Genomic DNA, 26,330 nt, shown 5'->3' with positions numbered 1-26,330 from the left:
AGGGAGGTAGCGCCATTTGGCTTTTGGAGCGTGGATTTTGGTTGTAGTAGTTTTGTTTTGAGTCTTACTGGTGTTTCCGTTTATAATGTGGGGGTACATGTAAGACGGGCGGAGTATATAAGGGGCATAGTCAGGTGGTATAGTGGGGTAAAAAAAACCAATAAAATAATCCATAGATGTGTGTTACGCTGTGACTTTCTGCACAGGCCGGTGTCGCACTAATAAATGGTCTTTACTTAGTCCCCTTTTGGACCACACTCTGGACCTTTGCAGTTTGGGGGATTTTGCAGGAAAGTGTTGTCCTGGTATAATACGGGCGCCCTCACTTCCAGCGGATATGTTTGGGCCCTCCCCTTCCTGGTTCCCTAATTTTAGGGGCCTTGATAATTCGCCACTTGAAAGAGAAGAAACGTTCCCCTCGGGCCGGCACAACTGCATATTTTTATTTCCTGGCTTATTGGTGCCTTGACTAATTTTATTTTTTCATAGACGTAGTGGTATGACGGCTGTTTTTTTGTGTTACGAGCTGTAGTTTTTATTGGTACCATTTTGGGGTACATGCGACTTTTTGATCACTTGTTATCCTTTTTTTTTGGGAGGCAAGGTGACCAAAAAACAGCAATTCTGGCATATTTTTTTAGTTGTTTTTATACAGCGTTCACCACGCATTATAAATTACATGTTCACGTTATTCTGCGTGTCAGTCCGATTCTGGCGATACCAAATTTATAGCACTTTTTATGTTTTACAACTTTTTGCACAATAAAATTACTTTTGTAAAGAGAATGGATTTTTTCTGTCGCCAAGTTGAGAGAACCATAACGGTTTTACATTTTTCGTCGACGGAGCTGTATGAGGGCTTGTTTTTAGCGAGACGAGTTATAGTTTTTATTGGTACCATTTTTAGGTACATGCGACTTTTTGATCACTTTTTATTTCAATTTTTGGAAGACAAAGTGACCAAAAAATAGCAATTATGTCAGTATTTTTTAGTTTTTTTTTTTACGGCGTTCACTGCGCTGGATAAATAACATAATATTTTATAGTTCAGGTCGTTACGGTCGCAGCGATACCAAACATGTATGGCTTTATTATTTTTTTCAATAATAAATTACTTGATAAGGGTAAAAGGGCGATTGTGTTTTGTGTTATTATTTAAAACTTTTATTGTATTTTTTACAACTTTTATTTTTACTTTTTTTACACTTTTTTTTACACTTTTCTTTAGTCCCACTAGGGGACTTGAAGGTCCAACTGTTTTATTGATGTTCTAATACATTGCACTACCTATGTAGTGCAATGTATTAGAACTGTCAGTTGTTCACTGACAGCAAGCCGATCAGGCTCCGCCTCCGGGCGGGGCCTAATCGGCTAACGTAATGGCAGATAGGAAGCCATTGTTAGGCATCCTGTTGCCATAGTAGCAGTCGCCAGCCTTGCCATCGCGTGGCAAGGCTGCCGATTGCATACAAACCACTTTGATGCAGCGATTGCATTGAATCGCTGCATTGAAGGGGTTAATGCCAGGAATCGGAGCTAGCTCCGGTTCCTGGCGATAGATCGGGGTGTCCGCTGTAACATACAGCGGACACCCACTGCTGATGACGCCGGCTCAGCTTCTGAACCGGAAGCTGAGCCGGCGCCATCTTGCCGATGGTACCGGAAGCCTCCTGGGCCCCGCCGACGACGGGGCATAGGAGGATTCCGTTACTGGCGGACCGGGAGGTAAGTATTACCCCTCCGATCGCATTTGCAGCCACCGGCAACCCAGCGATCACGTTGCTTTGTCGCCGGTGGCTATAAACTCCTCACATGCTGCGATCTCTATTGAACGCAGCATGTGAGGGGTTAATCGGTCGGATCGGAGGCTAGCTCCGGTCCTGGCCGATACCTCAGGGTGCCAGCTGTAACATACAGCTGTCACCCGGCGGTGATGTCGCTGGCTCAGCTCCTGAGCCAGCTTCATCTCCATCACGTACAGTTACGTGGAGATGCGGGAAAAGGCCATCTCCCATCACGTAACTGTACGTGAAAATGCGGGAAGGGGTTAAGGCCTCGCTAGAAACAGTGTGGGAGACTGTCTGGGAATCCATGGTGTGGTTGACTTTTTATTATGTCGTTTAGATTTTGTTTCACAATAGATTAAATAGGACTATGGATTAAAGCACTTAACGTCAATGGCTATTCTAAGCTGAATGTGCCTGCTCTGGTCAGAACGCAGAAGTTACACAGCTTAAGGCCTCGCTAGTACCAGTGTGGGAGACTGTCTGGGAATCCGTGGTGCGGTTGCATTTTTATTATGTCGTTTAGATTTTGTTTCACAATCGATTAAAAAGGACTATGGATTAAAGCCTTTAATGTCAATGGCCATTCTAAGCTGAATGTCCCTGCTCTCGTTAGATCGCAGACGTTACACAGCTTAAGGCCTCGCTAGTACCAGTGTGGGAGACTGTCTGGGAATCCGTGGTGCTGTTGAATTTTTATTATGTCGTTTAGATTTTGTTTCACAATCGATTAAAAAGGACTATGGATTAAAGCATTTAATGTCAATGGCCATTCTAAGCTGAATGTGCCTGCTCTCGTCAGATGGCAGAAGTTACACAGCTTAAGGCCTCGCTAGTACCAGTGTGGGAGACTGTCTGGGAATCCGTGGTGCGGTTGACTTTTTAGTATGTCGTTTAGATTTTGTTTCACAATAGATTAAATAGGACTATGGATTAAAGCATTTAACGTCAATGGCCATTCTAAGCTGAATGTGCCTGCGCTCGTCAGATCGCAGAAGTTACACAGCTTAAGGCCTCGCTAGTACCAGTGTGGGAGACTGTCTGGGAATCCGTGGTGCGGTTGACTTTTTATTATGTCGTTTAGATTTTGCTTCACAATCGATTAAAAAGGACTATGGATTAAAGCATTTAATGTCAATGGCCATTCTAAGCTGAATGTGCCTTCTCTCGTCAGATCGCAGAAGTTACACAGCTTAAGGCCTCGCTAGTACCAGTGTGGGAGACTGTCTGGGAATCCGTGGTGCGGTTGACTTTTTATTATGTCGTTTAGATTTTGTTTCACAATAGATTAAATAGGACTATGGATTAAAGCATTTAACGTCAATGGCCATTCTAAGCTAAATGTGCCTGCTCTCGTCAGATCGCAGAAGTTACACAGCTTAAGGCCTCGCTAGTACCAGTGTGGGAGACTGTCTGGGAATCCGTGGTGTGGTTGACTTTTTATTATGTTGTTTAGATTTTGTTTCACAGTAGATTAAATAGGACTATGGATTAAAGCATTTAATGTCAATGGCCATTCTAAGCTGAATGTGCCTGCTCTCGTCAGAACGCAGAAGTTACACAGCTTAAGGCCTCGCTAGTACCAGCGTTGGAGACTGTCTGGGAATCCGTGGTGCGGTTGAATTTTTATTATGTCGTTTAGATTTTGTTTCACAATCGATTAAAAAGGACTATGGATTAAAGCATTTAACGTCAATGGCCATTCTAAGCTAAATGTGCCTGCTCTCGTCAGATCGCAGAAGTTACACAGTTTAAGGCCTCGCTAGTACCAGTGTGGGAGACTGTCTGGGAATTCGTGGTGCGGTTGACTTTTTATTATGTCGTTTAGATTTTGTTTCACAATCGATTAAAAAGGACTATGGATTAAAGCATTTAATGTCAATGGCCATTCTAAGCTGAATGTGCCTGCTCTCGTTAGATCGCAGAAGTTACACAGCTTAACGCCTCCCTAGTACCAGTGTGGGAGACTGTCTGGGAATCCGTGGTGCGGTTGACTTTTTATTATGTCGTTTAGATTTTGTTTCACAATAGATTAAATAGGACTATGGATTAAAGCATTTAACGTCAATGGCCATTCTAAGCTGAATGTGCCTGCTCTCGTCAGATTGCAGAAGTTACACAGCTTAAGGCCTCGCTAGTACCAGTGTGGGAGACTGTCTGGGAATCCATGGTGCGGTTGACTTTTTATTATGTCGTTTAGATTTTGTTTCACAATAGATTAAATAGGACTATGGATTAAAGCATTTAACGTCAATGGCCATTCTAAACTGAATGTGCCTGCTCTCGTCAGAACGCAGAAGTTACACAGCTTAATGCCTCGCTAGTACCAGTGTGGGAGACTGTCTGGGAATACGTGGTGCAGTTGAATTTTTATTATGTCGTTTAGATTTTGTTTCACAATAGATTAAATAGGACTATGGATTAAAGCATTTAACAACAATGGCCATTCTAAGCTGAATGTGCCTGCTCTCGTCAGAACGCAGAAGTTACACAGCTTAAGGCCTCACTAGTACCAATGTGGGAGACTGTCTGTGAATCCGTTGTGCGGTTGACTTCTTATTATGTCGTTTAGATTTTGTTTCACAATCGATTAAAAAGGACTATGGATTAAAGCATTTAATGTCAATGGCCATTCTGAGCTGAATGTGCCTGCTCTCGTCAGATCGCAGAAGTTACACAGCTTAAGGCCTCGCTAGTACCAGTGTGGGAGAATGTCTGGGAATCCGTGGTGCGGTTGTCTTTTTATTATGTCGTTTAGATTTTGTTTCACAATCGATTAAAGAGGACTATGGATTAAAGCATTTAATGTCAATGGCCATTCTAAGCTGAATGTGCCTGCTCTCGTCAGATCGCAGAAGTTACACAGCTTAAGGCCTCGCTAGTACCAGTGTGGGAGACTGTCTGGGAATCCGTGGTGCGGTTGACTTTTTATTATGTCGTTTAGATTTTGTTTCACAATAGATTAAATAGGACTATGGATTAAAGCATTTAATGGCAATGGCCATTCTAAGCTGAATGTGCCTGCTCTCGTCAGATCGCAGAAGTTACACAGCTTAAGGCCTCGCTAGTACCAGTGTGGGAGAATGTCTGGGAATCCGTGGTGCGGTTGTCTTTTTATTATGTCGTTTAGATTTTGTTTCACAATCGATTAAAGAGGACTATGGATTAAAGCATTTAATGTCAATGGCCATTCTAAGCTGAATGTGCCTGCTCTCGTCAGATCGCAGAAGTTACACAGCTTAAGGCCTCGCTAGTACCAGTGTGGGAGACTGTCTGGGAATCCGTGGTGCGGTTGACTTTTTATTATGTCGTTTAGATTTTGTTTCACAATAGATTAAATAGGACTATGGATTAAAGCATTTAATGTCAATGGCCATTCTAAGCTGAATGTGCCTGCTCTCGTCAGAACGCAGAAGTTACACAGCTTAAGGCCTCGCTAGTACCAGCGTTGGAGACTGTCTGGGAATCCGTGGTGCGGTTGAATTTTTATTATGTCGTTTAGATTTTGTTTCACAATCGATTAAAAAGGACTATGGATTAAAGCATTTAATGTCAATGGCCATTCTAAGCTGAATGTCCCTGCTCTCGTCAGATCGCAGAAGTTACACAGCTTAAGGCCTCGCTAGTACCAGTGTGTGAGACTGTCTGGGAATCCGTGGTGCGGTTGACTTTTAATTATGTTGTTTAGATTTTGTTTCACAATAGATTAAATAGGACTATGGATTAAGGCTTTTAATGTCAATGGCCATTCTAAGCTGAATGTGCCTGCTCTCGTTAGATCGCAGAAGTTACACAGCTTAAGGCCTCGCTAGTACCAGCGTTGGAGACTGTCTGGGAATCCGTGGTGCGGTTGAATTTTTATTATGTCGTTTAGATTTTGTTTCACAATCGATTAAAAAGGACTATGGATTAAAGCATTTAATGTCAATGGCCATTCTAAGCTGAATGTCCCTGCTCTCGTCAGATCGCAGAAGTTACACAGCTTAAGCCCTCGCTAGTACGAGTGTGGGAGACTGTCTGGGAATCCGTGGTGCGGTTGACTTTTTATTTTGTTGTTTAGATTTTGTTTCACAATAGATTAAATAGGACTATGGATTAAGGCTTTTAATCTCAATGGCCATTCTAAGCTGAATGTGCCTGCTCTCGTCAGATCACAGAAGTTACACAGCTTAAGGCCTCGCTAGTACCATTGTGGGAGACTGTCTGGGAATCCGTGGTGCAGTTGAATTTTTATTATGTCGTTTAGATTTTGTTTCACAATCGATTAAAAAGGACTATGGATTAAAGCATTTAATGTCAATGGCCATTCTAAGCTGAATGCCCCTGCTCTCGTCAGATCGCAGAAGTTACACAGCCTAAGGCCTCGCTAGTACCAGTGTGGGAGACTGTCTGGGAATCCGTGGAGCGGTTGACTTTTTATTATGTTGTTTCGATTTTGTTTCACAATCGATTAAAAAGGACTATGGATTAAAGCATTTAATGTCAATGGCCATTCTAAGCTGAATGTCCCTGCTCTCGTCAGATCGCAGAAGTTACACAGCTTAAGGCCTCACTAGTACCAGTGTGGGAGACTGTCTGGGAATCCGTGGTGCGGTTGACTTTTTATTATGTCGTTTAGATTTTGTTTCACAATCGATTAAAAAGGACTATGGATTAAAGCATTTAATGTCAATGGCCATTCTAAGCTGAATGTGCCTGCTCTCGTCAGAACGCAGAAGTTACACAGCTTAAGACCTCGCTAGTACCAGTGTGGGAGACTGTCTGGGAATCCGTGGTGCGCTTGACTTTTTATTATGTTGTTTAGATTTTGTTTCACAATAGATTAAATAGGACTATGGATTAAGGCTTTTAATGTCAATGGCCATTCTAAGCTGAGTGTGCCTGCTCTCGTCAGATTGCAGAAGTTACACAGCTTAAGGCCTCGCTAGTACCAGTGTGGGTGACTGTCTTTGAATCCGTTGTGCGGTTGACTTCTTATTATGTCGTTTAGATTTTGTTTCACAATCGATTAAAAAGGACTTTGGATTAAAGCATTTAATGTCAATGGCCATTCTAAGCTGAATGTCCCTGCTCTCGTCAGATCGCAGAAGTTACACAGCCTAAGGCCTCGCTAGTACCAGTGTTGGAGACTGTCTGGGAATCCGTGGTGCGGTTGGCTTTTTATTATGTCGTTTAGATTTTGTTTCACAATCGATTAAAAAGGACTATGGATTAAAGCATTTAATGTCAATGGCCATTCTAAGGTGAATGTCCCTGCTCTCGTCAGATCGCAGAAGTTACACAGCTTAAGGCCTCGCTAGTACCTGTGTGGGAGACTGTCTGGGAATCCGTGGTGCGGTTGCCTTTATATTATGTCGTTTAGATTTTGTTTCACAATCGATTAAAAAGGACTATCTATTAAAGCATTTAATGTCAATCGCCATTCTAAGCTGAATGTGCCTGCTCTCGTCAGATCGCAGAAGTTACACAGCTTAAGGCCTCGCTAGTACCAGTGTGGGAGACTGTCTGGGAATCCGTGGTGCGGTTGACTTTTTATTATGTCGTTTAGATTTTGTTTCACAATAGATTAAATAGGACTATGGATTAAAGCATTTAACGTCAATGGCCATTCTAAGCTGAATGTGCCTGCTCTCGTCAGAACGCAGAAGTTACACAGCTTAAGGCCTTGCTAGTACCAGTGTGGGTGACTGTCTGGGAATCCGTGGTGCGGTTGAATTTTTATTATGTCGTTTAGATTTTGTTTCACAATCGATTAAAAAGGACTATGGATTAAAGCATTTAATGTCAATGGCCATTCTAAGCTGAATGTGCCTGCTCTCGTCAGATCGCAGAAGTTACACAACTTAAGGCCTCGCTAGTACGAGTGTGGGAGACTGTCTGGGAATCCGTGGTGCGGTTGACTTTTTATTATGTCGTTTAGATTATGTTTCACAATCGATTAAAAAGGACTATGGATTAAAGCATTTAATGTCAATGGCCATTCTAAGCTGAATGTGCCTGCTCTCGTTAGATCGCAGAAGTTACACAGCTTAACGCCTCGCTAGTACTAGTGTGGGAGACTGTCCGGGGATCCGTGGTGCGGTTGACTTTTTATTATGTCGTTTAGATTTTGTTTCACAATAGATTAAATAGGACTATGGATTAAAGCATTTAACGTCAATGGCCATTCTAAGCTGAATGTGCCTGCTCTCGTCAGATCGCAGAAGTTACACAGCTTAAGGCCTCGCTAGTACCAGTGTGGGAGACTGTCTGGGAATCCGTGGTGCAGTTGAACTTTTATTATGTCGTTTAGATTTTGTTTCACAATCGATTAAAAAGGACTATGGATTAAAGAATTTAATGTCAATGGCCATTCTAAGCTGAATGTGCCTGCTCTCGTCAGATCGCAGAAGTTACACAGCTTAAGGCCTCGCTAGTACCAGTGTGGGAGACTGTCTGGGAATCCGTGGTGCGGTTGACTTTTTATTATGTCGTTTAGATTTTGTTTCACAATCGATTAAAAAGGACTATGGATTAAAGCATTTAATGTCAATGGCCATTCTAAGCTGAATGTGCCTGCTCTCGTCAGATGGCAGAAGTTACACAGCTTAAGGCCTCGCTAGTACCAGTGTGGGAGACTGTCTGGGAATCCGTGGTGCGGTTGACTTTTTATTATGTCGTTTAGATTTTGTTTCACAATAGATTAAATAGGACTATGGATTAAAGCATTTAACGTCAGTGGCCATTCTAAGCTGAATGTGCCTGCGCTCGTCAGATCGCAGAAGTTACACAGCTTAAGGCCTCGCTAGTACCAGTGTGGGAGACTGTCTGGGAATCCGTGGTGCGGTTGACTTTTTATTATGTCGTTTAGATTTTGCTTCACAATCGATTAAAAAGGACTATGGATTAAAGCATTTAATGTCAATGGCCATTCTAAGCTGAATGTCCCTGCTCTCGTCAGATCGCAGAAGTTACACAGCTTAAGGCCTCGCTAGTACCAGTATGGGAGACTGTCTGGGAATTCGTGGTGCGGTTGCCTTTTTATTATGTCGTTTAGATTTTGTTTCACAATCGATTAAAAAGGACTATGGATTAAAGCATTTAATGTCAATGGCCATTCTAAGCTGAATGTGCCTGCTCTCGTCAGAATGCAGAAATTACACAGCTTAAGGCCTCGCTAGTACCAGTGTGGGAGACTGTCTGGGAATCCGTGGTGCGGTTGACTTTTTATTATGTCGTTTAGATTTTGTTTCACAATCGATTAAAAAGGACTATGGATTAAAGCATTTAATGTCAATGGCCATTCTAAGCTGAATGTGCCTTCTCTCGTCAGATCGCAGAAGTTACACAGCTTAAGGCATCGCTAGTACCAGTGTGGGAGACTGTCTGGGAATCCGTGGTGCGGTTGACTTTTTATTATGTCGTTTAGATTTTGTTTCACAATAGATTAAATAGGACTATGGATTAAAGCATTTAACGTCAATGGCCATTCTAAGCTAAATGTGCCTGCTCTCGTCAGATCGCAGAAGTTACACAGCTTAAGGCCTCGCTAGTACCAGTGTGGGAGACTGTCTGGGAATCCGTGTTGTGGTTGACTTTTTATTATGTTGTTTAGATTTTGTTTCACAGTAGATTAAATAGGACTATGGATTAAGGCTTTAATGTCAATGGCCATTCTAAGCTGAATGTCCCTGCTCTCGTCAGATCGCAGAAGTTACACAGTTTAAGGCCTCGCTAGTACCAGTGTGGGAGACTGTCTGGGAATTCGTGGTGCGGTTGACTTTTTATTATGTCGTTTAGATTTTGTTTCACAATCGATTAAATAGGACTATGGATTAAAGCATTTAACGTCAGTGGCCATTCTAAGCTGAATGTGCCTGCGCTCGTCAGATCGCAGAAGTTACACAGCTTAAGGCCTCGCTAGTACCAGTGTGGGAGACTGTCTGGGAATCCGTGGTGCGGTTGCCTTTATATTATGTCGTTTAGATTTTGTTTCACAATCGATTAAAAAGGACTATCTATTAAAGCATTTAATGTCAATGGCCATTCTAAGCTGAATGTGCCTGCTCTCGTCAGATCGCAGAAGTTACACAGCTTAAGGCCTCGCTAGTACCAGAGTGGGAGACTGTCTGGGAATCCGTGGTGCGGTTGACTTTTTATTATGTCGTTTAGATTTTGTTTCACAATAGATTAAATAGGACTATGGATTAAAGCATTTAACGTCAATGGCCATTCTAAGCTGAATGTGCCTGCTCTCGTCAGAACGCAGAAGTTACACAGCTTAAGGCCTTGCTAGTACCAGTGTGGGTGACTGTCTGGGAATCCGTGGTGCGGTTGAATTTTTATTATGTCGTTTAGATTTTGTTTCACAATCGATTAAAAAGGACTATGGATTAAAGCATTTAATGTCAATGGCCATTCTAAGCTGAATGTGCCTGCTCTCGTCAGATCGCAGAAGTTACACAACTTAAGGCCTCGCTAGTACGAGTGTGGGAGACTGTCTGGGAATCCGTGGTGCGGTTGACTTTTTATTATGTTGTTTAGATTTTGTTTCACAATAGATTAAATAGGACTATGGATTAAGGCTTTTAATGTCAATGGCCATTCTAAGCTGAATGTGCCTACTCTCGTCAGATCGCAGAAGTTATACAGCTTAAGGCCTCGCTAGTACCAGTGTGGGAGACTGTCTGGGAATCCGTGGTGCGGTTGACTTTTTATTATGTCGTTTAGATTTTGTTTCACAATCGATTAAAAAGGACTATGGATTAAAGCATTTAATGTCAATGGCCATTCTAAGCTGAATGTGCCTGCTCTCGTTAGATCGCAGAAGTTACACAGCTTAACGCCTCGCTAGTACTAGTGTGGGAGACTGTCCGGGGATCCGTGGTGCGGTTGACTTTTTATTATGTCGTTTAGATTTTGTTTCACAATAGATTAAATAGGACTATGGATTAAAGCATTTAACGTCAATGGCCATTCTAAGCTGAATGTGCCTGCTCTCGTCAGATCGCAGAAGTTACACAGCTTAAGGCCTCGCTAGTACCAGTGTGGGAGACTGTCTGGGAATCCGTGGTGCAGTTGAACTTTTATTATGTCGTTTAGATTTTGTTTCACAATCGATTAAAAAGGACTATGGATTAAAGAATTTAATGTCAATGGCCATTCTAAGCTGAATGTGCCTGCTCTCGTCAGATCGCAGAAGTTACACAGCTTAAGGCCTCGCTAGTACCAGTGTGGGAGACTGTCTGGGAATCCGTGGTGCGGTTGACTTTTTATTATGTCGTTTAGATTTTGTTTCACAATCGATTAAAAAGGACTATGGATTAAAGCATTTAATGTCAATGGCCATTCTAAGCTGAATGTGCCTGCTCTCGTCAGATGGCAGAAGTTACACAGCTTAAGGCCTCGCTAGTACCAGTGTGGGAGACTGTCTGGGAATCCGTGGTGCGGTTGACTTTTTATTATGTCGTTTAGATTTTGTTTCACAATAGATTAAATAGGACTATGGATTAAAGCATTTAACGTCAGTGGCCATTCTAAGCTGAATGTGCCTGCGCTCGTCAGATCGCAGAAGTTACACAGCTTAAGGCCTCGCTAGTACCAGTGTGGGAGACTGTCTGGGAATCCGTGGTGCGGTTGACTTTTTATTATGTCGTTTAGATTTTGCTTCACAATCGATTAAAAAGGACTATGGATTAAAGCATTTAATGTCAATGGCCATTCTAAGCTGAATGTCCCTGCTCTCGTCAGATCGCAGAAGTTACACAGCTTAAGGCCTCGCTAGTACCAGTATGGGAGACTGTCTGGGAATTCGTGGTGCGGTTGCCTTTTTATTATGTCGTTTAGATTTTGTTTCACAATCGATTAAAAAGGACTATGGATTAAAGCATTTAATGTCAATGGCCATTCTAAGCTGAATGTGCCTGCTCTCGTCAGAATGCAGAAATTACACAGCTTAAGGCCTCGCTAGTACCAGTGTGGGAGACTGTCTGGGAATCCGTGGTGCGGTTGACTTTTTATTATGTCGTTTAGATTTTGTTTCACAATCGATTAAAAAGGACTATGGATTAAAGCATTTAATGTCAATGGCCATTCTAAGCTGAATGTGCCTTCTCTCGTCAGATCGCAGAAGTTACACAGCTTAAGGCATCGCTAGTACCAGTGTGGGAGACTGTCTGGGAATCCGTGGTGCGGTTGACTTTTTATTATGTCGTTTAGATTTTGTTTCACAATAGATTAAATAGGACTATGGATTAAAGCATTTAACGTCAATGGCCATTCTAAGCTAAATGTGCCTGCTCTCGTCAGATCGCAGAAGTTACACAGCTTAAGGCCTCGCTAGTACCAGTGTGGGAGACTGTCTGGGAATCCGTGTTGTGGTTGACTTTTTATTATGTTGTTTAGATTTTGTTTCACAGTAGATTAAATAGGACTATGGATTAAGGCTTTAATGTCAATGGCCATTCTAAGCTGAATGTCCCTGCTCTCGTCAGATCGCAGAAGTTACACAGTTTAAGGCCTCGCTAGTACCAGTGTGGGAGACTGTCTGGGAATTCGTGGTGCGGTTGACTTTTTATTATGTCGTTTAGATTTTGTTTCACAATCGATTAAAAAGGACTATGGATTAAAGCATTTAATGTCAATGGCCATTCTAAGCTGAATGTGCCTGCTCTCGTTAGATCGCAGAAGTTACACAGCTTAAGGCCTCGCTAGTACCAGTGTGGGAGACTGTCTGGGAATCCATGGTGCGGTTGACTTTTTATTATGTCGTTTAGATTTTGTTTCACAATAGATTAAATAGGACTATGGATTAAAGCATTTAACGTCAATGGCCATTCTAAACTGAATGTGCCTGCTCTCGTCAGAACGCAGAAGTTACACAGCTTAATGCCTCGCTAGTACCAGTGTGGGAGACTGTCTGGGAATACGTGGTGCAGTTGAATTTTTATTATGTCGTTTAGATTTTGTTTCACAATCGATTAAAAAGGACTATGGATTAAAGCATTTAATGTCAATGGCCATTCTAAGCTGAATGTCCCTGCTCTCGTCAGATCGCAGAAGTTACACAGCTTAAGGCCTCGCTTGTACGAGTGTGGGAGACTATCTGGGAATCCGTGGTGCGGTTGACTTTTTATTATGTTGTTTAGATTTTGTTTCACAATAGATTAAATAGGACTATGGATTAAAGCTTTTAATGTCAATGGCCATTCTAAGCTGAATGTTCCTGCTCTCGTCATATCGCAGAAGTTACACAGCTTAAGGCCTCGCTAGTACCAGTGTGGGAGACTGTCTGGGAATCCGTGGTGCGGTTTACTTTTTATTATGTCGTTTAGATTTTGTTTCACAATCGATTAAAAAGGACTATGGATTAAAGCATTTAATGTCAATGGCCATTCTAAGCTGAATGTGCCTGCTCTCGTTAGATCGCAGAAGTTACACAGCTAAACGCCTCGCTAGTACCAGTGTGGGAGACTGTCAGGGAATCCGTGATGCGGTTGAATTTTTATTATGTCGTTTAGATTTTGTTTCACAATCGATTAAAAAGGACTATGGATTAAAGCATTTAATGTCAATGGCCATTCTAAGCTGAATGCCCCTGCTCTCGTCAGATCGCAGAAGTTACACAGCCTAAGGCCTCGCTAGTACCAGTGTGGGAGACTGTCTGGGAATCCGTGGAGCGGTTGACTTTTTATTATGTTGTTTCGATTTTGTTTCACAATCGATTAAAAAGGACTATGGATTAAAGCATTTAACAACAATGGCCATTCTAAGCTGAATGTGCCTGCTCTCGTCAGAACGCAGAAGTTACACAGCTTAAGGCCTCGCTAGTACCAGTGTGGGAGACTGTCTGTGAATCCGTTGTGCGGTTGACTTCTTATTATGTCGTTTAGATTTTGTTTCACAATCGATTAAAAAGGACTATGGATTAAAGCATTTAATGTCAATGGCCATTCTAAGCTGAATGTGCCTGCTCTCGTCAGATCGCAGAAGTTACACAGCTTAAGGCCTCGCTAGTACCAGTGTGGGAGAATGTCTGGGAATCCGTGGTGCGGTTGTCTTTTTATTATGTCGTTTAGATTTTGTTTCACAATCGATTAAAGAGGACTATGGATTAAAGCATTTAATGTCAATGGCCATTCTAAGCTGAATGTGCCTGCTCTCGTCAGATCGCAGAAGTTACACAGCTTAAGGCCTCGCTAGTACCAGTGTGGGAGACTGTCTGGGAATCCGTGGTGCGGTTGACTTTTTATTATGTCGTTTAGATTTTGTTTCACAATAGATTAAATAGGACTATGGATTAAAGCATTTAATGTCAATGGCCATTCTAAGCTGAATGTGCCTGCTCACGTCAGAACGCAGAAGTTACACAGCTTAAGGCCTCGCTAGTACCAGCGTTGGAGACTGTCTGGGAATCCGTGGTGCGGTTGAATTTTTATTATGTCGTTTAGATTTTGTTTCACAATCGATTAAAAAGGACTATGGATTAAAGCATTTAATGTCAATGGCCATTCTAAGCTGAATGTCCCTGCTCTCGTCAGATCGCAGAAGTTACACAGCTTAAGGCCTCGCTAGTACCAGTGTGTGAGACTGTCTGGGAATCCGTGGTGCGGTTGACTTTTAATTATGTTGTTTAGATTTTGTTTCACAATAGATTAAATAGGACTATGGATTAAGGCTTTTAATGTCAATGGCCATTCTAAGCTGAATGTGCCTGCTCTCGTTAGATCGCAGAAGTTACACAGCTTAAGGCCTCGCTAGTACCAGCGTTGGAGACTGTCTGGGAATCCGTGGTGCGGTTGAATTTTTATTATGTCGTTTAGATTTTGTTTCACAATCGATTAAAAAGGACTATGGATTAAAGCATTTAATGTCAATGGCCATTCTAAGCTGAATGTCCCTGCTCTCGTCAGATCGCAGAAGTTACACAGCTTAAGCCCTCGCTAGTACGAGTGTGGGAGACTGTCTGGGAATCCGTGGTGCGGTTGACTTTTTATTTTGTTGTTTAGATTTTGTTTCACAATAGATTAAATAGGACTATGGATTAAGGCTTTTAATCTCAATGGCCATTCTAAGCTGAATGTGCCTGCTCTCGTCAGATCGCAGAAGTTACACAGCTTAAGGCCTCGCTAGTACCATTGTGGGAGACTGTCTGGGAATCCGTGGTGCGGTTGACTTTTTATTATGTCGTTTAGATTTTGTTTCACAATCAATTAAAAAGGACTATGGATTAAAACATTTAATGTCAATGGCTATTCTAAGCTGAATGTGCCTGCTCTCGTCAGATCGCAGAAGCTACACAGCTTAAGGCCTTGCTAGTACCAGTGTGGGAGACTGTCTGGGAATCCGTGGTGCGGTTGACTTTTTATTATGTTGTTTAGATTTTGTTTCACAATAGATTAAATAGGACTATGGATTAAGGCTTTTAATGTTAATGGCCATTCTAAGCTGAATGTGCCTGCTCTCGTCAGATCGCAGAAGTTACACAGCTTAAGGCCTCGCTAATACCAGTGTGGGAGACTGTCTGGGAATCCGTGGTGCGGTTGACTTTTTATTATGTCGTTTAGATTTTGTTTCACAATCGATTAAAAAGGACTATGGATTAAAGCATTTAATGTCAATGGCCATTCTAAGCTGAATGTGCCTACTCTCGTCAGATCGCAGAAGTTACACAGCTTAAGGCCTCGCTAGTACCAGTGTGGGAGACTGTCTGGGAATCCGTGGTGCGGTTGACTTTTTATTATGTCGTTTAGATTTTGTTTCACAATAGATTAAAAAGGACTATGGATTAAAGCATTTAACAACAATGGCCATTCTAAGCTGAATGTGCCTGCTCTCGTCAGAACGCAGAAGTTACACAGCTTAAGGCCTCGCTAGTACCAGTGTGGGAGACTGTCTGTGAATCCGTTGTGCGGTTGACTTCTTATTATGTCGTTTAGATTTTGTTTCACAATCGATTAAAAAGGACTATGGATTAAAGCATTTAATGTCAATGGCCATTCTAAGCTGAATGTGCCTGCTCTCGTCAGATCGCAGAAGTTACACAGCTTAAGGCCTCGCTAGTACCAGTGTGGGAGAATGTCTGGGAATCCGTGGTGCGGTTGTCTTTTTATTATGTCGTTTAGATTTTGTTTCACAATCGATTAAAGAGGACTATGGATTAAAGCATTTAGTGGCAATGGCCATTCTAAGCTGAATGTGCCTGCTCTCGTCAGATCGCAGAAGTTACACAGCTTAAGGCCTCGCTAGTACCAGTGTGGGAGACTGTCTGGGAATCCGTGGTGCGGTTGACTTTTTATTATGTCGTTTAGATTTTGTTTCACAATAGATTAAATAGGACTATGGATTAAAGCATTTAATGTCAATGGCCATTCTAAGCTGAATGTGCCTGCTCTCGTCAGAACGCAGAAGTTACACAGCTTAAGGCCTCGCTAGTACCAGCGTTGGAGACTGTCTGGGAATCCGTGGTGCGGTTGAATTTTTATTATGTCGTTTAGATTATGTTTCACAATCGATTAAAAAGGACTATGGATTAAAGCATTTAATGTCAATGGCCATTCTAAGCTGAATGTCCCTGCTCTCGTCAGATCGCAGAAGTTACACAGCTTAAGGCCTCGCTAGTACCAGTGTGTGAGACTGTCTGGGAATCCGTGGTGCGGTTGACTTTTAATTATGTTGTTTAGATTTTGTTTCACAATAGATTAAATAGGACTATGGATTAAGGCTTTTAATGTCAATGGCCATTCTAAGCTGAATGTGCCTGCTCTCGTTAGATCGCAGAAGTTACACAGCTTAAGGCCTCGCTAGTACCAGCGTTGGAGACTGTCTGGGAATCCGTGGTGCGGTTGAATTTTTATTATGTCGTTTAGATTTTGTTTCACAATCGATTAAAAAGGACTATGGATTAAAGCATTTAATGTCAATGGCCATTCTAAGCTGAATGTCCCTGCTCTCGTCAGATCGCAGAAGTTACACAGCTTAAGCCCTCGCTAGTACGAGTGTGGGAGACTGTCTGGGAATCCGTGGTGCGGTTGACTTTTTATTTTGTTGTTTAGATTTTGTTTCACAATAGATTAAATAGGACTATGGATTAAGCATTTAATCTCAATGGCCATTCTAAGCTGAATGTGCCTGCTCTCGTCAGATCGCAGAAGTTACACAGCTTAAGGCCTCGCTAGTACCATTGTGGGAGACTGTCTGGGAATCCGTGGTGCGGTTGACTTTTTATTATGTCGTTTAGATTTTGTTTCACAATCAATTAAAAAGGACTATGGATTAAAGCATTTAATGTCAATGGCTATTCTAAGCTGAATGTGCCTGCTCTCGTCAGATCGCAGAAGCTACACAGCTTAAGGCCTTGCTAGTACCAGTGTGGGAGACTGTCTGGGAATCCGTGGTGCGGTTGACTTTTTATTATGTTGTTTAGATTTTGTTTCACAATAGATTAAATAGGACTATGGATTAAGGCTTTTAATGTTAATGGCCATTCTAAGCTGAATGTGCCTGCTCTCGTCAGATCGCAGAAGTTACACAGCTTAAGGCCTCGCTAATACCAGTGTGGGAGACTGTCTGGGAATCCGTGGTGCGGTTGACTTTTTATTATGTCGTTTAGATTTTGTTTCACAATCGATTAAAAAGGACTATGGATTAAAGCATTTAATGTCAATGGCCATTCTAAGCTGAATGTGCCTACTCTCGTCAGATCGCAGAAGTTACACAGCTTAAGGCCTCGCTAGTACCAGTGTGGGAGACTGTCTGGGAATCCGTGGTGCGGTTGACTTTTTATTATGTCGTTTAGATTTTGTTTCACAATAGATTAAATAGGACTATGGATTAAAGCATTTAACAACAATGGCCATTCTAAGCTGAATGTGCCTGCTCTCGTCAGAACGCAGAAGTTACACAGCTTAAGGCCTCGCTAGTACCAGTGTGGGAGACTGTCTGTGAATCCGTTGTGCGGTTGACTTCTTATTATGTCGTTTAGATTTTGTTTCACAATCGATTAAAAAGGACTATGGATTAAAGCATTTAATGTCAATGGCCATTCTAAGCTGAATGTGCCTGCTCTCGTCAGATCGCAGAAGTTACACAGCTTAAGGCCTCGCTAGTACCAGTGTGGGAGAATGTCTGGGAATCCGTGGTGCGGTTGTCTTTTTATTATGTCGTTTAGATTTTGTTTCACAATCGATTAAAGAGGACTATGGATTAAAGCATTTAATGTCAATGGCCATTCTAAGCTGAATGTGCCTGCTCTCGTCAGATCGCAGAAGTTACACAGCTTAAGGCCTCGCTAGTACCAGTGTGGGAGACTGTCTGGGAATCCGTGGTGCGGTTGACTTTTTATTATGTCGTTTAGATTTTGTTTCACAATAGATTAAATAGGACTATGGATTAAAGCATTTAACGTCAATGGCCATTCTAAGCTGAATGTGCCTGCTCTGGGCAGAACGCAGAAGTTACACAGCTTAAGGCCTCGCTAGTACCAGTGTGGGAGACTGTCTGGGAATCCGTGGTGCGGTTGACTTTTTATTATGTCGTTTAGATTTTGTTTCACAATAGATTAAATAGGACTATGGATTAAAGCATTTAATGTCAATGGCCATTCTAAGCTGAATGTGCCTGCTCTCGTCAGAACGCAGAAGTTACACAGCTTAAGGCCTCGCTAGTACCAGCGTTGGAGACTGTCTGGGAATCCGTGGTGCGGTTGAATTTTTATTATGTCGTTTAGATTTTGTTTCACAATCGATTAAAAAGGACTATGGATTAAAGCATTTAATGTCAATGGCCATTCTAAGCTGAATGTCCCTGCTCTCGTCAGATCGCAGAAGTTACACAGCTTAAGGCCTCGCTAGTACCAGTGTGTGAGACTGTCTGGGAATCCGTGGTGCGGTTGACTTTTAATTATGTTGTTTAGATTTTGTTTCACAATAGATTAAATAGGACTATGGATTAAGGCGTTTAATGTCAATGGCCATTCTAAGCTGAATGTGCCTGCTCTCGTTAGATCGCAGAAGTTACACAGCTTAAGGCCTCGCTAGTACCAGCGTTGGAGACTGTCTGGGAATCCGTGGTGCGGTTGAATTTTTATTATGTCGTTTAGATTTTGTTTCACAATCGATTAAAAAGGACTATGGATTAAAGCATTTAATGTCAATGGCCATTCTAAGCTGAATGTCCCTGCTCTCGTCAGATCGCAGAAGTTACACAGCTTAAGCCCTCGCTAGTACGAGTGTGGGAGACTGTCTGGGAATCCGTGGTGCGGTTGACTTTTTATTTTGTTGTTTAGATTTTGTTTCACAATAGATTAAATAGGACTATGGATTAAGGCTTTTAATCTCAATGGCCATTCTAAGCTGAATGTGCCTGCTTTCGTCAGATCGCAGAAGTTACACAGCTTAAGGCCTCGCTAGTACCATTGTGGGAGACTGTCTGGGAATCCGTGGTGCGGTTGACTTTTTATTATGTCGTTTAGATTTTGTTTCACAATCAATTAAAAAGGACTATGGATTAAAGCATTTAATGTCAATGGCTATTCTAAGCTGAATGTGCCTGCTCTCGTCAGATCGCAGAAGTTACACAGCTTAAGGCCTTGCTAGTACCAGTGTGGGAGACTGTCTGGGAATCCGTGGTGCGGTTGACTTTTTATTATGTTGTTTAGATTTTGTTTCACAATAGATTAAATAGGACTATGGATTAAGGCTTTTAATGTCAATGGCCATTCTAAGCTGAATGTGCCTGCTCTCGTCAGATCGCAGAAGTTACACAGCTTAAGGCCTCGCTAATACCAGTGTGGGAGACTGTCTGGGAATCCGTGGTGCGGTTGACTTTTTATTATGTTGTTTAGATTTTGTTTCACAATAGATTAAATAGGACTATGGATTAAGGCTTTTAATGGCAATGGCCATTCTAAGCTGAATGTGCCTGCTCTCGTCAGATCGCAGAAGTTACACAGCTTAAGGCCTCGCTAGTACCAGTGTGGGAGACTGTCTGGGAATCCGTGGTGCGGTTGACTTTTTATTATGGCGTTTAGATTTTGTTTCACAATCGATTAAAAAGGACTATGGATTAAAGCATTTAATGTCAATGGCCATTCTAAGCTGAATGTGCCTGCTCTCGTCAGATCGCAGAAGTTACACAGCTTAAGGCCTCGCTAGTACCAGTGTGGCAGACTGTCTGGGAATCCGTTGTGCGGTTGAATTTTTATTATGTCGTTTAGATTTTGTTTCACAATAGATTAAATAGGACTATGGATTAAAACATTTAACGTCAATGGCAATTCTAAGCTGAATGTGCCAGCTCTCGTCAAATCGGAGAAGTTACACAGCTTAAGGCCTCGCTAGTACCAGTGTGGGAGACTGTCTGGGAATCCGTGGTGTGGTTGAATTTTTATTATGTCGTTTAGATTTTGTTTCACAATCGATTAAAAAGGACTATGGATTAAAGCATTTAATGTCAATGGCCATTCTAAGCTGAATGTCCCTGCTCTCGTCAGATCGCAGAAGTTACATAGCTTAAGGCCTCGCTAGTACCAGTGTGGGAGACTGTCTGGGAATCCGTGGTGCGGTTGACTTTTTATTATGTCGTTTAGATTTTGTTTCACAATCGATTAAAAAGGACTATGGATTAAAGCAATTAATGTCAATGGCCATTCTAAGCTGAATGTGCCTGCTCTCGTCAGATCGCAGAAGTTACACAGCTTAAGGCCTCGCTAGTACCAGTGTGGGAGACTGTCTGGGAATCCGTGGTGCGGTTGACTTATTATTATGTCGTTTAGATTTTGTTTCACAATCGATTAAAAAGGACTATGGATTAAAGCATTTAATGTCAATGGCCATTCTAAGCTGAATGTGTCTGCTCTCGTCAGATCGCAGAAGTTACACAGCTTAAGGCCTCGCTAGTACCAGTGTGGGAGACTGTCTGGGAATCCGTGGTGCGGTTGACTTTTTATTATGTTGTTTAGATTTTGTTTCACAATAGATTAAATAGGACTATGGATTAAAGCATTTAAAGTCAATGGCCATTCTAAGCTGAATGTGCCTTCTCTCGTCAGAACGCTAGAAGTTACACAGCTTAAGGCCTCGCTAGTACCAGTGTGGGAGACTGTCTGGGAATCCGTGGTGCGGTTGAATTTTTATTATGTCGTTTAGATTTTGTTTCACAATCGATTAAAAAGGACTATGGATTAAAGCATTTAATGTCAATGGCCATTCTAAGCTGAATGTCCCTGCTCTCGTCAGATCGCAGAAGTTACACAGCTTAAGGCCTCGCTAGTACCAGTGTGGGAGAATGTCTGGGAATCCGTGGTGTGGTTGACTTTTTATTATGTCGTTTAGATTTTGTTTCACAATCGATTAAATAGGACTATGGATTAAAGCATTTAATGTCAATGGCTATTCTAAGCTGAATGTCCCTGCTCTCGTCAGATCACAGAAGTTACACAGCTTAAGGCCTCGCTAGTACCAGTGTGGGAGACTGTCTGGGAATCCGTGGTGAGGTTGACTTTTTATTATGTCGTTTAGATTTTGTTTCACAATCGATTAAAAAGCACTATGGATTAAAGCATTTAATGTCAATGGCCATTCTAAGCTGAATGTCCCTGCTCTCGTCAGATCGCAGAAGTTACACAGCTTAAGTCCTCGCTAGTACCAGTGTGGGAGACTGTCTGGGAATCCATGGTGCGGTTGAATTTTTATTATGTCGTTTAGATTTTGTTTCACAATCGATTAAAAAGGACTATGGATTAAAGCATTTAATGTCAATGGCCATTCTAAGCTGAATGTCCCTGCTCTCGTCAGATCGCAGAAGTTACACAGCTTAAGGCCTCGCTAGTACCAGTGTGGGAGACTGTCTGGGAATCCATGATGTGGTTGACTTTTTATTATGTCGTTTAGATTTTGTTTCACAATAGATTAAATAGGACTATGGATTAAAGCATTTAACGTCAATGGCCATTCTAAGCTGAATGTGCCTGCTCTGGGCAGAACGCAGAAGTTACACAGCTTAAGGCCTCGCTAGTACCAGTGTGGGAGACTGTCTGGGAATCCGTGGTGCTGTTGAATTTTTATTATGTCGTTTAGATTTTGTTTCACAATCGATTAAAAAGGACTATGGATTAAAGCATTTAATGTTAATGGCCATTCTAAGCTGAATGTGCCTGCTCTCGTCAGCTCGCAGAAGTTACACAGCTTAAGGCCTCGCTAGTACCAGTGTGGGAGACTGTCTGGGAATCCGTGGTGCGGTTGACCTTTTATTATGTCGTTTAGATTTTGTTTCACAATCGATTAAAAAGGACTATGGATTAAAGCATTTAAGGTCAATGGCCATTCTAAGCTGAATGTGCCTGCTGTCGTCAGATCGCAGAAGTTACACAGCTTAAGGCCTCGCTAGTACCAGTGTGGGAGACTGTCTGGGTATCCGTGGTGCGGTTGACTTTTTATTATGGCGTTTAGATTTTGTTTCACAATCGATTAAAAAGGACTATGGATTAAAGCATTTAATGTCAATGGCCATTCTAAGCTGAATGTGCCTGCTCTCGTTAGATCACAGAAGTTACACAGATTAAGGCCTCGCTAGTACCAGTGTGGGAGACTGTCTGGGAATCCGTGGTGCGGTTGACTTTTTATTATGTTGTTTAGATTTTGTTTCACAATAGATTAAATAGGACTATGGATTAAGGCTTTTAATGTCAATGGCCATTCTAAGCTGAATGTGCCTGCTCTCGTCAGATCGCAGAAGTTACACAGCTTAAGGCCTCGCTAGTACCAGTGTGGGAGACTGTCTGGGAATCCGTGGTGCGGTTGACTTTTTATTATGTCGTTTAGATTTTGTTTCACAATCGATTAAATAGGACTATGGATTAAAGCATTTAACGTCAATGGCCATTCTAAGCTGAATGTGCATGCTCTCGTCAGATCGCAGAAGTTACACAGCTTAAGGCCTCGCTAGTACCAGTGTGGGAGACTTTCTGGGAATCCGTGGTGCAGTTGAATTTTTATTATGTCGTTTAGATTTTGTTTCACAATCGATTAAAAAGGACTATGGATTAAAGCGTTTAATGTCAATGGCCATTCTAAGCTGAATGTCCCTGCTCTCGTCAGATCGCAGAAGTTACACAGCTTAAGGCCTCGCTAGTACCAGTGTGGGAGACTGTCTGTGGTGCGGTTGACTTTTTATTATGTCGTTTAGATTTTGTTTCACAATCGATTAAAAAGGACTATGGATTAAAGCATTTGATGTCAATGGCCATTCTAAGCTGAATGTGCCTGCTCTCGTCAGATCGCAGAAGTTACACAGCTTAAGGCCTCGCTAGTACCAGGGTGGGAGACTGTCTGGGAATCCGTGGTGCGGTTGACTTTTTATTATGTCGTTTAGATTTTGTTTCACAATCGATTAAAAAGGACTATGGATTAAAGAATTTAATGTCAATGGCCATTCTAAGCTGAATGTGCCTGCTCTCGTCAGATCGCAGAAGTTACACAGCTTAAGCACTCGCTAGTACCATTGTGGGAGACTGTCTGGGAATCCGTGGTGTGGTTGACTTTTTATTATGTCGTTTAGATTTTGTTTCACAATAGATTAAATAGGACTATGGATTAAAGCATTTAACGTCAATGGCCATTCTAAGCTGAATGTGCCTGCTCTCGTCAGAACGCAGAAGTTACACAGCTTAAGGCCTCGCTAGTACCAGTGTGGGAAACTGTCTGGGAATCCGTGGTGCGGTTGTCTTTTTATTATGTCGTTTAGATTTTGTTTCACAATCGATTAAAAAGGACTATGGATTAAAGCATTTAACGTCAATGGCCATTCTAAGCTGAAAGTGCCTGCTCTCGTCAGATCGCAGAAGTTACACAGCTTAAGGCCTCGCTAGTACCAGTGTGGGAGACTGTCTGGGAATCCGTGGTGCGGTTGACTTTTTATTATGTCGTTTAGATTTTGTTTCACAATAGATTAAATAGGACTATGGATTAAAGCATTTAACGTCAATGGCCATTCTAAGCTGAAAGTGCCTGCTCTCGTCAAAACGCAGAAGTTACACAGCTTAAGGCCTCGCTAGTACCAGTGTGGGAGACTGTCTGGGAATCCGTGGTGCGGTTGAATTTTTATTATGTCGTTTAGATTTTGTTTCACAATCGATTAAAAAGGACTATGGATTAAAGCATTTAATGTCAATGGCCATTCTAAGCTGAATGTCCCTGCTCTCGTCAGATAGCAGAAGTTACACAGCTTAAGGCCTCGCTAGTACCAGTGTGGGAGACTGTCTGGGAATCCGTGGTGCGGTTGACTTTTTACTGTGTTGTTTAGATTTTGTTTCACAATAGATTAAATAGGACTATGGATTAAGGCTTTTAATGTCAATGGCCATTCTAAGCTGAATGTGCCTGCTCTCGTCAGATCGCAGAAGTTACACAGCTTAAGGCCTCGCTAGTACCAGTGTGGGAGACTGTCTGGGAATCCGTGGTGCGGTTGACTTTTTATTATGTCGTTTAGATTTTGTTTCACAATCGATTAAAAAGGACTATGGATTAAAGCATTTAATGTCAATGGCCATTTTAAGCTGAATGTGCCTCCTCTCGTCAGATCGCAGAAGTTACACAGCTTAAGCCCTCGCTAGTACCAGTGTGGGAGACTGTCTGGGAATCCGTGGTGCGGTTGACTTTTTAATATGTTGTTTAGATTTTGTTTCACAATAGATTAAATAGGACTATGGATTAAGGCTTTTAATGTTAATGGCCATTCTAAGCTGAATGTGCCTGCTCTCATCAGATCGCAGAAGTTACACAGCTTAAGGCCTCGCTAGTACCAGTGTGGGAGACTGTCTGGGAATCCGTGGTGCGGTTGACTTTTTATTATGTCGTTTAGATTTTGTTTCACAATAGATTAAATAGGACTATGGATTAAAGGATTTAAAGTCAATGGCCATTCTAAGCTGAATGTGCCTGCTCTCGTCAGATCGCAGAAGTTACACAGCTTAAGTCCTCGCTAGTACCAGTGTGGGAGACTGTCTTGGAATCCGTGGTGCGGTTGAATTTTTATTATGTCGTTTAGATTTTTGTTTCACAATCGATTAAAAAGGACTATGGAATAAAGCATTTAATGTCAATGGCCATTCTAAGCTGAATGTCCCTGCTCTCGTCAGATCGCAGAAGTTACACAGCTTAAGGCCTCGCTAGTACCAGTGTGGGAGACTGTCTGGGAATCCGTGGTGTGGTTGACTTTTTATTATGTCGTTTAGATTTTGTTTCACAATCGATTAAATAGGACTATGGATTAAAGCATTTAACGTCAATGGCCATTCTAAGCTGAATGTGCCTGCTCTGGTCAGAACGCAGAAGTTACACAGCTTAAGGCCTCGCTAGTACCAGTGTGGGAGACTGTCTGGGAATCCGTGGTGCGGTTGACTTTTTATTATGTCGTTTAGATTTTGTTTCACAATAGATTAAATAGGACTATGGATTAAAGGATTTAACGTCAATGGCCATTCTAAGCTGAATGTCCCTGCTCTCGTCAGATCGCAGAAGTTACACAGCTTAAGGCCTCGCTAGAAACAGTGTGGGAGACTGTCTGGGAATCCATGGTGTGGTTGACTTTTTATTATGTCGTTTAGATTTTGTTTCACAATAGATTAAATAGGACTATGGATTAAAGCACTTAACGTCAATGGCTATTCTAAGCCGAATGTTCCTGCTCTGGTCAGAACGCAGAAGTTACACAGCTTAAGGCCTCGCTAGTACCAGTGTGGGAGACTGTCTGGGAATCCGTGGTGCGGTTGCATTTTTATTATGTCGTTTAGATTTTGTTTCACAATCGATTAAAAAGGACTATGGATTAAAGCCTTTAATGTCAATGGCCATTCTAAGCTGAATGTCCCTGCTCTCGTTAGATCGCAGAAGTTACACAGATTAACGCCTCGCTAGTACTATTGTGGGAGACTGTCTGGGAATCCGTGGTGCGGTTGACTTTTTATTATGTCGTTTAGATTTTGTTTCACAATAGATTAAATAGGACTATGGATTAAAGCATTTAACGTCAATGGCCATTCTAAGCTGAATGTGCCTGCTCTCGTCAGATCGCAGAAGTTACACAGCTTAAGGCCTCGCTAGTACCAGTGTGGGAGACTGACTGGGAATCCGTGGTGCGGTTGAATTTTTGTTATGTCATTTAGATTTTGTTTCACAATCGATTAAAAAGGACTATGGATTAAAGCATTTAATGTCAATGGCCATTCTAAGCTGAATGTCCCTACTCTCGTCAGATCGCAGAAGTTACACAGCTTAAGGCCTCGCTAGAACCAGTGTGGTAGACTGTCTGGGAATCCGTGGTGCGGTTGACTTTTTATTATGTCGTTTAGATTTTGTTTCACAATCGATTAAAAAGGACTATGGATTAAAGCATTTAATGTCAATGGCCATTCTAAGCTGAATGTGCCTGCTCTCGTCAGATCGCAGAAGTTACACAGCTTAAGGCCTCGCTAGTACCAGTGTGGGAGACTGTCTGGGAATCCGTAGTGTGGTTGACTTTTTATTATGTCGTTTAGATTTTGTTTCACAATCGATTAAAAAGGACTATGGA

The 26,330-nt window shown here is 42.0% G+C and overlaps 106 pseudogenes; all 106 read left to right on the top strand.

Annotated features, from left to right (window-relative positions):
• The first annotated feature begins 2,173 nt into the window (after positions 1–2,173).
• LOC142716980 (5S ribosomal RNA) lies at positions 2,174–2,292 on the top strand (annotated as a pseudogene).
• A 67-nt stretch (positions 2,293–2,359) lies between these two features.
• LOC142716689 (5S ribosomal RNA) lies at positions 2,360–2,478 on the top strand (annotated as a pseudogene).
• A 67-nt stretch (positions 2,479–2,545) lies between these two features.
• LOC142716725 (5S ribosomal RNA) lies at positions 2,546–2,664 on the top strand (annotated as a pseudogene).
• A 67-nt stretch (positions 2,665–2,731) lies between these two features.
• On the top strand, positions 2,732–2,850 carry LOC142716668 (5S ribosomal RNA; annotated as a pseudogene).
• A 67-nt stretch (positions 2,851–2,917) lies between these two features.
• Positions 2,918–3,036, top strand: LOC142716783 (5S ribosomal RNA; annotated as a pseudogene).
• A 67-nt stretch (positions 3,037–3,103) lies between these two features.
• Positions 3,104–3,222, top strand: LOC142716751 (5S ribosomal RNA; annotated as a pseudogene).
• Positions 3,223–3,289: 67 nt separating this feature from the next.
• LOC142716681 (5S ribosomal RNA) lies at positions 3,290–3,408 on the top strand (annotated as a pseudogene).
• Positions 3,409–3,475: 67 nt separating this feature from the next.
• On the top strand, positions 3,476–3,594 carry LOC142716704 (5S ribosomal RNA; annotated as a pseudogene).
• Positions 3,595–3,661: 67 nt separating this feature from the next.
• LOC142716971 (5S ribosomal RNA) lies at positions 3,662–3,780 on the top strand (annotated as a pseudogene).
• A 67-nt stretch (positions 3,781–3,847) lies between these two features.
• LOC142716856 (5S ribosomal RNA) lies at positions 3,848–3,966 on the top strand (annotated as a pseudogene).
• A 67-nt stretch (positions 3,967–4,033) lies between these two features.
• LOC142716947 (5S ribosomal RNA) lies at positions 4,034–4,152 on the top strand (annotated as a pseudogene).
• Positions 4,153–4,405: 253 nt separating this feature from the next.
• On the top strand, positions 4,406–4,524 carry LOC142716878 (5S ribosomal RNA; annotated as a pseudogene).
• A 67-nt stretch (positions 4,525–4,591) lies between these two features.
• Positions 4,592–4,710, top strand: LOC142716700 (5S ribosomal RNA; annotated as a pseudogene).
• A 67-nt stretch (positions 4,711–4,777) lies between these two features.
• LOC142716811 (5S ribosomal RNA) lies at positions 4,778–4,896 on the top strand (annotated as a pseudogene).
• Positions 4,897–4,963: 67 nt separating this feature from the next.
• Positions 4,964–5,082, top strand: LOC142716688 (5S ribosomal RNA; annotated as a pseudogene).
• Positions 5,083–5,149: 67 nt separating this feature from the next.
• LOC142716680 (5S ribosomal RNA) lies at positions 5,150–5,268 on the top strand (annotated as a pseudogene).
• A 67-nt stretch (positions 5,269–5,335) lies between these two features.
• LOC142716821 (5S ribosomal RNA) lies at positions 5,336–5,454 on the top strand (annotated as a pseudogene).
• Positions 5,455–5,521: 67 nt separating this feature from the next.
• LOC142716809 (5S ribosomal RNA) lies at positions 5,522–5,640 on the top strand (annotated as a pseudogene).
• A 67-nt stretch (positions 5,641–5,707) lies between these two features.
• On the top strand, positions 5,708–5,826 carry LOC142716903 (5S ribosomal RNA; annotated as a pseudogene).
• Positions 5,827–5,893: 67 nt separating this feature from the next.
• Positions 5,894–6,012, top strand: LOC142716876 (5S ribosomal RNA; annotated as a pseudogene).
• Positions 6,013–6,079: 67 nt separating this feature from the next.
• LOC142716745 (5S ribosomal RNA) lies at positions 6,080–6,198 on the top strand (annotated as a pseudogene).
• Positions 6,199–6,265: 67 nt separating this feature from the next.
• On the top strand, positions 6,266–6,384 carry LOC142716534 (5S ribosomal RNA; annotated as a pseudogene).
• Positions 6,385–6,823: 439 nt separating this feature from the next.
• On the top strand, positions 6,824–6,942 carry LOC142716875 (5S ribosomal RNA; annotated as a pseudogene).
• A 67-nt stretch (positions 6,943–7,009) lies between these two features.
• LOC142716884 (5S ribosomal RNA) lies at positions 7,010–7,128 on the top strand (annotated as a pseudogene).
• A 67-nt stretch (positions 7,129–7,195) lies between these two features.
• Positions 7,196–7,314, top strand: LOC142716730 (5S ribosomal RNA; annotated as a pseudogene).
• A 67-nt stretch (positions 7,315–7,381) lies between these two features.
• LOC142716596 (5S ribosomal RNA) lies at positions 7,382–7,500 on the top strand (annotated as a pseudogene).
• Positions 7,501–7,567: 67 nt separating this feature from the next.
• LOC142716795 (5S ribosomal RNA) lies at positions 7,568–7,686 on the top strand (annotated as a pseudogene).
• A 253-nt stretch (positions 7,687–7,939) lies between these two features.
• Positions 7,940–8,058, top strand: LOC142716582 (5S ribosomal RNA; annotated as a pseudogene).
• Positions 8,059–8,125: 67 nt separating this feature from the next.
• On the top strand, positions 8,126–8,244 carry LOC142716675 (5S ribosomal RNA; annotated as a pseudogene).
• Positions 8,245–8,311: 67 nt separating this feature from the next.
• Positions 8,312–8,430, top strand: LOC142716723 (5S ribosomal RNA; annotated as a pseudogene).
• A 67-nt stretch (positions 8,431–8,497) lies between these two features.
• Positions 8,498–8,616, top strand: LOC142716770 (5S ribosomal RNA; annotated as a pseudogene).
• Positions 8,617–8,683: 67 nt separating this feature from the next.
• LOC142716551 (5S ribosomal RNA) lies at positions 8,684–8,802 on the top strand (annotated as a pseudogene).
• Positions 8,803–8,869: 67 nt separating this feature from the next.
• Positions 8,870–8,988, top strand: LOC142716527 (5S ribosomal RNA; annotated as a pseudogene).
• Positions 8,989–9,055: 67 nt separating this feature from the next.
• LOC142716979 (5S ribosomal RNA) lies at positions 9,056–9,174 on the top strand (annotated as a pseudogene).
• Positions 9,175–9,426: 252 nt separating this feature from the next.
• On the top strand, positions 9,427–9,545 carry LOC142716549 (5S ribosomal RNA; annotated as a pseudogene).
• Positions 9,546–9,612: 67 nt separating this feature from the next.
• Positions 9,613–9,731, top strand: LOC142716897 (5S ribosomal RNA; annotated as a pseudogene).
• A 67-nt stretch (positions 9,732–9,798) lies between these two features.
• Positions 9,799–9,917, top strand: LOC142716553 (5S ribosomal RNA; annotated as a pseudogene).
• Positions 9,918–9,984: 67 nt separating this feature from the next.
• LOC142716595 (5S ribosomal RNA) lies at positions 9,985–10,103 on the top strand (annotated as a pseudogene).
• A 67-nt stretch (positions 10,104–10,170) lies between these two features.
• On the top strand, positions 10,171–10,289 carry LOC142716794 (5S ribosomal RNA; annotated as a pseudogene).
• Positions 10,290–10,356: 67 nt separating this feature from the next.
• On the top strand, positions 10,357–10,475 carry LOC142716713 (5S ribosomal RNA; annotated as a pseudogene).
• A 253-nt stretch (positions 10,476–10,728) lies between these two features.
• Positions 10,729–10,847, top strand: LOC142716581 (5S ribosomal RNA; annotated as a pseudogene).
• Positions 10,848–10,914: 67 nt separating this feature from the next.
• Positions 10,915–11,033, top strand: LOC142716663 (5S ribosomal RNA; annotated as a pseudogene).
• A 67-nt stretch (positions 11,034–11,100) lies between these two features.
• Positions 11,101–11,219, top strand: LOC142716722 (5S ribosomal RNA; annotated as a pseudogene).
• A 67-nt stretch (positions 11,220–11,286) lies between these two features.
• On the top strand, positions 11,287–11,405 carry LOC142716769 (5S ribosomal RNA; annotated as a pseudogene).
• Positions 11,406–11,472: 67 nt separating this feature from the next.
• Positions 11,473–11,591, top strand: LOC142716550 (5S ribosomal RNA; annotated as a pseudogene).
• A 67-nt stretch (positions 11,592–11,658) lies between these two features.
• LOC142716526 (5S ribosomal RNA) lies at positions 11,659–11,777 on the top strand (annotated as a pseudogene).
• Positions 11,778–11,844: 67 nt separating this feature from the next.
• Positions 11,845–11,963, top strand: LOC142716978 (5S ribosomal RNA; annotated as a pseudogene).
• A 252-nt stretch (positions 11,964–12,215) lies between these two features.
• LOC142716548 (5S ribosomal RNA) lies at positions 12,216–12,334 on the top strand (annotated as a pseudogene).
• Positions 12,335–12,401: 67 nt separating this feature from the next.
• On the top strand, positions 12,402–12,520 carry LOC142716715 (5S ribosomal RNA; annotated as a pseudogene).
• A 67-nt stretch (positions 12,521–12,587) lies between these two features.
• LOC142716946 (5S ribosomal RNA) lies at positions 12,588–12,706 on the top strand (annotated as a pseudogene).
• Positions 12,707–12,773: 67 nt separating this feature from the next.
• On the top strand, positions 12,774–12,892 carry LOC142716777 (5S ribosomal RNA; annotated as a pseudogene).
• Positions 12,893–12,959: 67 nt separating this feature from the next.
• On the top strand, positions 12,960–13,078 carry LOC142716943 (5S ribosomal RNA; annotated as a pseudogene).
• A 253-nt stretch (positions 13,079–13,331) lies between these two features.
• Positions 13,332–13,450, top strand: LOC142716744 (5S ribosomal RNA; annotated as a pseudogene).
• Positions 13,451–13,703: 253 nt separating this feature from the next.
• LOC142716866 (5S ribosomal RNA) lies at positions 13,704–13,822 on the top strand (annotated as a pseudogene).
• Positions 13,823–13,889: 67 nt separating this feature from the next.
• Positions 13,890–14,008, top strand: LOC142716651 (5S ribosomal RNA; annotated as a pseudogene).
• A 67-nt stretch (positions 14,009–14,075) lies between these two features.
• On the top strand, positions 14,076–14,194 carry LOC142716748 (5S ribosomal RNA; annotated as a pseudogene).
• Positions 14,195–14,261: 67 nt separating this feature from the next.
• Positions 14,262–14,380, top strand: LOC142716820 (5S ribosomal RNA; annotated as a pseudogene).
• Positions 14,381–14,447: 67 nt separating this feature from the next.
• Positions 14,448–14,566, top strand: LOC142716807 (5S ribosomal RNA; annotated as a pseudogene).
• Positions 14,567–14,633: 67 nt separating this feature from the next.
• On the top strand, positions 14,634–14,752 carry LOC142716902 (5S ribosomal RNA; annotated as a pseudogene).
• Positions 14,753–14,819: 67 nt separating this feature from the next.
• On the top strand, positions 14,820–14,938 carry LOC142716686 (5S ribosomal RNA; annotated as a pseudogene).
• Positions 14,939–15,005: 67 nt separating this feature from the next.
• Positions 15,006–15,124, top strand: LOC142716671 (5S ribosomal RNA; annotated as a pseudogene).
• Positions 15,125–15,191: 67 nt separating this feature from the next.
• On the top strand, positions 15,192–15,310 carry LOC142716743 (5S ribosomal RNA; annotated as a pseudogene).
• A 67-nt stretch (positions 15,311–15,377) lies between these two features.
• LOC142716717 (5S ribosomal RNA) lies at positions 15,378–15,496 on the top strand (annotated as a pseudogene).
• A 253-nt stretch (positions 15,497–15,749) lies between these two features.
• Positions 15,750–15,868, top strand: LOC142716865 (5S ribosomal RNA; annotated as a pseudogene).
• A 67-nt stretch (positions 15,869–15,935) lies between these two features.
• On the top strand, positions 15,936–16,054 carry LOC142716579 (5S ribosomal RNA; annotated as a pseudogene).
• A 67-nt stretch (positions 16,055–16,121) lies between these two features.
• LOC142716679 (5S ribosomal RNA) lies at positions 16,122–16,240 on the top strand (annotated as a pseudogene).
• Positions 16,241–16,307: 67 nt separating this feature from the next.
• LOC142716818 (5S ribosomal RNA) lies at positions 16,308–16,426 on the top strand (annotated as a pseudogene).
• A 67-nt stretch (positions 16,427–16,493) lies between these two features.
• LOC142716806 (5S ribosomal RNA) lies at positions 16,494–16,612 on the top strand (annotated as a pseudogene).
• A 67-nt stretch (positions 16,613–16,679) lies between these two features.
• On the top strand, positions 16,680–16,798 carry LOC142716901 (5S ribosomal RNA; annotated as a pseudogene).
• A 66-nt stretch (positions 16,799–16,864) lies between these two features.
• On the top strand, positions 16,865–16,983 carry LOC142716685 (5S ribosomal RNA; annotated as a pseudogene).
• A 67-nt stretch (positions 16,984–17,050) lies between these two features.
• Positions 17,051–17,169, top strand: LOC142716670 (5S ribosomal RNA; annotated as a pseudogene).
• A 67-nt stretch (positions 17,170–17,236) lies between these two features.
• On the top strand, positions 17,237–17,355 carry LOC142716741 (5S ribosomal RNA; annotated as a pseudogene).
• A 67-nt stretch (positions 17,356–17,422) lies between these two features.
• Positions 17,423–17,541, top strand: LOC142716716 (5S ribosomal RNA; annotated as a pseudogene).
• Positions 17,542–17,794: 253 nt separating this feature from the next.
• Positions 17,795–17,913, top strand: LOC142716864 (5S ribosomal RNA; annotated as a pseudogene).
• Positions 17,914–17,980: 67 nt separating this feature from the next.
• LOC142716639 (5S ribosomal RNA) lies at positions 17,981–18,099 on the top strand (annotated as a pseudogene).
• Positions 18,100–18,166: 67 nt separating this feature from the next.
• LOC142716868 (5S ribosomal RNA) lies at positions 18,167–18,285 on the top strand (annotated as a pseudogene).
• A 67-nt stretch (positions 18,286–18,352) lies between these two features.
• On the top strand, positions 18,353–18,471 carry LOC142716678 (5S ribosomal RNA; annotated as a pseudogene).
• Positions 18,472–18,538: 67 nt separating this feature from the next.
• On the top strand, positions 18,539–18,657 carry LOC142716817 (5S ribosomal RNA; annotated as a pseudogene).
• Positions 18,658–18,724: 67 nt separating this feature from the next.
• On the top strand, positions 18,725–18,843 carry LOC142716805 (5S ribosomal RNA; annotated as a pseudogene).
• A 67-nt stretch (positions 18,844–18,910) lies between these two features.
• LOC142716900 (5S ribosomal RNA) lies at positions 18,911–19,029 on the top strand (annotated as a pseudogene).
• A 67-nt stretch (positions 19,030–19,096) lies between these two features.
• LOC142716839 (5S ribosomal RNA) lies at positions 19,097–19,215 on the top strand (annotated as a pseudogene).
• A 67-nt stretch (positions 19,216–19,282) lies between these two features.
• Positions 19,283–19,401, top strand: LOC142716630 (5S ribosomal RNA; annotated as a pseudogene).
• Positions 19,402–19,468: 67 nt separating this feature from the next.
• Positions 19,469–19,587, top strand: LOC142716645 (5S ribosomal RNA; annotated as a pseudogene).
• Positions 19,588–19,654: 67 nt separating this feature from the next.
• Positions 19,655–19,773, top strand: LOC142716576 (5S ribosomal RNA; annotated as a pseudogene).
• A 439-nt stretch (positions 19,774–20,212) lies between these two features.
• LOC142716644 (5S ribosomal RNA) lies at positions 20,213–20,331 on the top strand (annotated as a pseudogene).
• A 67-nt stretch (positions 20,332–20,398) lies between these two features.
• On the top strand, positions 20,399–20,517 carry LOC142716627 (5S ribosomal RNA; annotated as a pseudogene).
• A 67-nt stretch (positions 20,518–20,584) lies between these two features.
• LOC142716584 (5S ribosomal RNA) lies at positions 20,585–20,703 on the top strand (annotated as a pseudogene).
• A 254-nt stretch (positions 20,704–20,957) lies between these two features.
• Positions 20,958–21,076, top strand: LOC142716912 (5S ribosomal RNA; annotated as a pseudogene).
• A 67-nt stretch (positions 21,077–21,143) lies between these two features.
• LOC142716972 (5S ribosomal RNA) lies at positions 21,144–21,262 on the top strand (annotated as a pseudogene).
• Positions 21,263–21,701: 439 nt separating this feature from the next.
• Positions 21,702–21,820, top strand: LOC142716849 (5S ribosomal RNA; annotated as a pseudogene).
• A 67-nt stretch (positions 21,821–21,887) lies between these two features.
• On the top strand, positions 21,888–22,006 carry LOC142716696 (5S ribosomal RNA; annotated as a pseudogene).
• A 253-nt stretch (positions 22,007–22,259) lies between these two features.
• Positions 22,260–22,378, top strand: LOC142716880 (5S ribosomal RNA; annotated as a pseudogene).
• A 67-nt stretch (positions 22,379–22,445) lies between these two features.
• On the top strand, positions 22,446–22,564 carry LOC142716615 (5S ribosomal RNA; annotated as a pseudogene).
• A 67-nt stretch (positions 22,565–22,631) lies between these two features.
• On the top strand, positions 22,632–22,750 carry LOC142716837 (5S ribosomal RNA; annotated as a pseudogene).
• A 245-nt stretch (positions 22,751–22,995) lies between these two features.
• Positions 22,996–23,114, top strand: LOC142716608 (5S ribosomal RNA; annotated as a pseudogene).
• A 253-nt stretch (positions 23,115–23,367) lies between these two features.
• On the top strand, positions 23,368–23,486 carry LOC142716559 (5S ribosomal RNA; annotated as a pseudogene).
• Positions 23,487–23,553: 67 nt separating this feature from the next.
• LOC142716565 (5S ribosomal RNA) lies at positions 23,554–23,672 on the top strand (annotated as a pseudogene).
• A 67-nt stretch (positions 23,673–23,739) lies between these two features.
• On the top strand, positions 23,740–23,858 carry LOC142716780 (5S ribosomal RNA; annotated as a pseudogene).
• Positions 23,859–23,925: 67 nt separating this feature from the next.
• On the top strand, positions 23,926–24,044 carry LOC142716732 (5S ribosomal RNA; annotated as a pseudogene).
• A 67-nt stretch (positions 24,045–24,111) lies between these two features.
• On the top strand, positions 24,112–24,230 carry LOC142716602 (5S ribosomal RNA; annotated as a pseudogene).
• Positions 24,231–24,483: 253 nt separating this feature from the next.
• On the top strand, positions 24,484–24,602 carry LOC142716981 (5S ribosomal RNA; annotated as a pseudogene).
• A 67-nt stretch (positions 24,603–24,669) lies between these two features.
• LOC142716939 (5S ribosomal RNA) lies at positions 24,670–24,788 on the top strand (annotated as a pseudogene).
• A 68-nt stretch (positions 24,789–24,856) lies between these two features.
• On the top strand, positions 24,857–24,975 carry LOC142716589 (5S ribosomal RNA; annotated as a pseudogene).
• Positions 24,976–25,042: 67 nt separating this feature from the next.
• Positions 25,043–25,161, top strand: LOC142716624 (5S ribosomal RNA; annotated as a pseudogene).
• A 625-nt stretch (positions 25,162–25,786) lies between these two features.
• LOC142716690 (5S ribosomal RNA) lies at positions 25,787–25,905 on the top strand (annotated as a pseudogene).
• Positions 25,906–26,158: 253 nt separating this feature from the next.
• LOC142716788 (5S ribosomal RNA) lies at positions 26,159–26,277 on the top strand (annotated as a pseudogene).
• The last annotated feature ends 53 nt before the right edge of the window (positions 26,278–26,330 follow it).

Source organism: Rhinoderma darwinii, unplaced genomic scaffold, assembly GCF_050947455.1.
Source record: "Rhinoderma darwinii isolate aRhiDar2 unplaced genomic scaffold, aRhiDar2.hap1 Scaffold_4521, whole genome shotgun sequence".
NCBI classification, from domain to species: Eukaryota; Metazoa; Chordata; class Amphibia; order Anura; family Rhinodermatidae; genus Rhinoderma; species Rhinoderma darwinii.
Note: the sequence above shows the minus strand (reverse complement) of the source record. Positions and strands in the feature narration are given on the sequence as shown.